Source organism: Brienomyrus brachyistius, unplaced genomic scaffold (assembly GCF_023856365.1).
Source record: "Brienomyrus brachyistius isolate T26 unplaced genomic scaffold, BBRACH_0.4 scaffold61, whole genome shotgun sequence".
Taxonomy (NCBI): Eukaryota; Metazoa; Chordata; class Actinopteri; order Osteoglossiformes; family Mormyridae; genus Brienomyrus; species Brienomyrus brachyistius.
Genome location: NW_026042336.1, coordinates 1,671,207 through 1,674,806, shown reverse-complemented (window position 1 = coordinate 1,674,806; position 3,600 = coordinate 1,671,207). Strand labels below are relative to the sequence as shown.

The window sequence follows — 3,600 nt, the reverse complement described above, 5'->3', positions numbered from 1 at the left end:
GAAGATCTGTCTGGTCTTTATTCATTTAATTATCACTGTAAATATCTGGTTAACTATCTATCATTTACTCCTCAGAAAGCAAATTCAGACAGCGGTTGCCTGGATCAACACCCAGTACTGGGATGCCTGGAACCTGTGTGACAAGGTGATCGACTGGGGAGACAGTGTGGAGGAGTGCTCACGAGCGACACCCCCACTGTCCAGGTTGGGGGGGATAAGGAGGGATTGGGAAGGGCTACTTGGGAAAATGTGGAGGTATCAGAAAGGGGCCTCCAATGGTGAGATGGAGGGGGCGGAGGCTGGTATGAATGGAATGCATATGGTAAATGGAGGTGAGGAGAATGGATGTGAGGTAGGAGTGAATGTGGAGGAGGTTAAGGGAGAAGGAGAGAAAAGTAGAGGGAATGCTTTGGGATCTATTGTGTCACAAGGAGGCAGATCATGGCTGGAAACCATTCAGGAAGAAGGATGTGAGGAAGAAGAAGAAACTGAGGTGGCGTTTCAGGAGGCACAAGACGCTGAGGTTGCCCAGTTGGACAGATGGTGTCCATGTGGCTGGTGTAAGGTGGGGTAGGAGGCTTCTGAACCATGTGTTAGGCCTAGTGCACTTATGGATTGTGCTTGTTTGTTGTAATGAAATAAGCTTATAAACTAAACATAATATATTTTATAGGTACGTGTTTATATCAGTGTAAAAAGGGAAGGGGTTTCTCTATGACTTGGGTTGGTAGTAGCATTTGGGGGGTCAAGGAGTCAGATGTTAGTGGTTTATGGTAGTGTATTGTGTGTTGAAGTTTATTGAATTGGCGGACTACACATCCCATCATCCCCTGCGCACCACAAAATAATAGTCCATGCTTAGTGTGCTGTTTGGTTTATTTCTTTCTTTATTCAAGGCAATAACTTAGAGCTGTGAGGTACCCACTGTTCTAGTTTTATCCATCGGCCATGGTAAAGGGAGAACTTGGGTAAATCAGCAGAAGTCTCTCACCAACTTCCACCCCGGTTGCTGTTTCCTCTGGTCCCTCGGCATATGGGTTCCCTGCAGAAGCGCGCGCCGTCTGGGGAAGGTTCCCTTATAGCCCAGGGTGGAACAGGGGAAGGTGAAGGTTTGGCACAAAAGGGGGGGGGGAAATAGGTGAGAAAGGTTGTTTGTTCTTGCTTTTGTTGTGTGAGGTGGGATGTGCTGTGTGAAAGAGCAGGGGACGGTAATGCTTAAGGGCCAGCTATTATGATGTGTTCCATGTTAAATGTATGTGTTGTAATGTATGTTGTTAGTACATGAAACTCCAACTGGTTTCCCCTTGTCGTTGGGCTGTCCCAATTAGTTTAATGGGAAGCCGTATATAAGGGCAGGGGATTAGAGTAAAAAGGGTGGTTGGTGGTCTTTCTTTTGGTCTAATTGTTGTTTGTTTTTTATTTATTTATTTATTTTTGTTGTTTTTGTCATGCTGTGGCCTGTGTGGATTATAGGCATGTCAAGGCCAAGAGAGAGGGGTAACAGCTTGAGGTGAGGCTGGAAAGGCCCCATGAAATAAAGCTACCTTTGTTCTGAGGCCTACTGCGTTTGTGCCTGGTTTCTCCCCACTCGCATGCGGGGTTGTTTGCATTCCCTCAACTCAATAAGGCAGGGCCTGTCCAGCTCTTGCCTTTTTCACATTCAGTATCTACATGTAAAGGGAGCAGACACAGGAAAAAGGTATTGAAGACCCTTGATATGATATTGCTGTTTTTGTTTTAGATTCCAAAGTTAACCCTTTAATTTATCCCTTTTCCCCAAGTAGAACGCTGCATTTACTTTACATTTTGCTTTGGAGTCGGAAGTTCCAAAATCACCAGGTAAGTTAATCGATTGTATGTGTTTTAACTACTAGAAAGATGTTAATGATAAGCCTTAAGATTTATTAAAAATGTATTGTTTTTTTGTAAATTAAAAACGGGTACCCTCGTGGACCAAGACTTGAGGGCATTTGTACAATCCACCTGTACAACTTTAACTGGTTCTGCAGCCTTTTTCTCCCCACAGCCTCTGCTTGTTCCCTTCTTCTCTTTCTGTCTTCCCTCCAGGAGAGCTCCTCAGGCATCTCCTGCCTGTAATTCCTGGGAAATGCCACCTGCCACCCATCCTTGGAAGCGTCGCCCATTCTCAGGATCTCATGCGTCACCATTCATCACAGTCACAGCGCTTGCAGACATCTGGATAAAAGGAAAAGCCCATTTTTTTAAAACTTACACGTTAAATTTTCCTCTAATTACCATTTTATTATTTTAAATTTCATTATGTTTAATTACATTTAGTATGGATTAAGGCACAGCCAGCCTGGATTAAGGCATCACCAGCCTGGCATCAGACTCTCCGGACAATGCCAGCCCAGAGGGGGCTGACCTGGAGGACATTCCCCCGGAGGACATGGAGTGGGAGCCTCCAGGTCTTGACCTGAGTCCCACTCCGTGGTGTCAGCCCCGTGGCCAAAGTTTCCCCAGCCGAGGAGGCTATCGCCGCGACAACGGCAGGGTCAACAGAAATCCAGTCGTGGGCTCAGCTCCGGGAGGAAAAAACGAGGGTATGCTACCCAGACCTGCCTCCTGATCCAGGCTTGGTCCATGATGGTCTTTCAGGGTATCCCATCCAATGGTTCCCAAAAGGAACCACCTCCGGTCTCCTTATGGCTCTGATACTGGCCTGTGCTTTTGTTTTGCAAGGTCCCTGGTTTGGTCCAGTTCCTGTCCTGCCTGCCCCTCGACACCCTCCGACTCTGCCAACCCCTCGCCGTCTACCGATGCTGTTCTTCCCTCGGCTGCCGCAGACGAGTAGAGCTTCTACAGACCCAGACAGGATTCCAAAGGCCCCCCTGGCCGTGACCCTTCTGCGGCACCCCGGAGCCCATCAGAGGCCCTGAACTGTTCACTTTACCTCCCATGCTACCTAGTGTCTTGCCCCTCCTAATACCTCAGTCTTTGGTCTGTAGTCTTGCTTCCCCGTGGCTCTCCCTGGTTTCACCTCTTAGCCTGATTTCACTGTTCCAGCCCCCACTCCAGTCACTCTTGCTTCCCGCTTTAGGTTCCCCTCTCCTGGCCATATTATTGTTGCACTGGTTCCGTTGCTTGCCTGTCTTGTCTGGTTGTGTCCTGCCTTGTCTGTCCCTGTGTCGTCTTTGGTCCTTTTGATGCCCAATCCCTCCCTTTTGTCTCCTTCTACTGTGTCCTTTGTTCCCACTTACCCACTGACACCCACTGTCTGTCTTTTGGTCCATAGTCAGCATCCCTGTTGGATTACCTGGCCTGTCATGATTTGTGTCCTGGGGGTTAGTCTCCCCTGTTGTCCTTGGTTTTGCCCTGGTCTGTGTGTCCCCTCAATGATGCCCTTGTACCCGGAGGGCACAGGATTGGGAGGGGGGCGTTTACTGTCATGTCTTGCCCATTTAGTCAACCTTACCCTCCAGTTCTCCTCCCTGATGAGCCACGCTTGGTGTCTATTAGTCTCATCCCATGTTCCTCCCCTTCTGTCAGTCACTATCAGCTTCCTTGTGTTTTCCCATTCCTTAGTCTGGTAAAGTGCCCAGTCCTATCTTCTCCAGTTGTGTCCTTGTCTGTTTGCGT

The 3,600-nt window shown here is 48.2% G+C and overlaps 1 long non-coding RNA gene across 1 annotated transcript; it reads left to right on the top strand.

The window, feature by feature from the left end:
• The first annotated feature begins 1,694 nt into the window (after nt 1–1,694).
• LOC125725130 (uncharacterized) lies at nt 1,695–3,138 on the top strand. Its single transcript, XR_007387356.1, has 3 exons — nt 1,695–1,839; nt 2,068–2,564; nt 2,704–3,138. It is a non-coding gene; the product is annotated as an uncharacterized LOC125725130 (long non-coding RNA).
• The last annotated feature ends 462 nt before the right edge of the window (nt 3,139–3,600 follow it).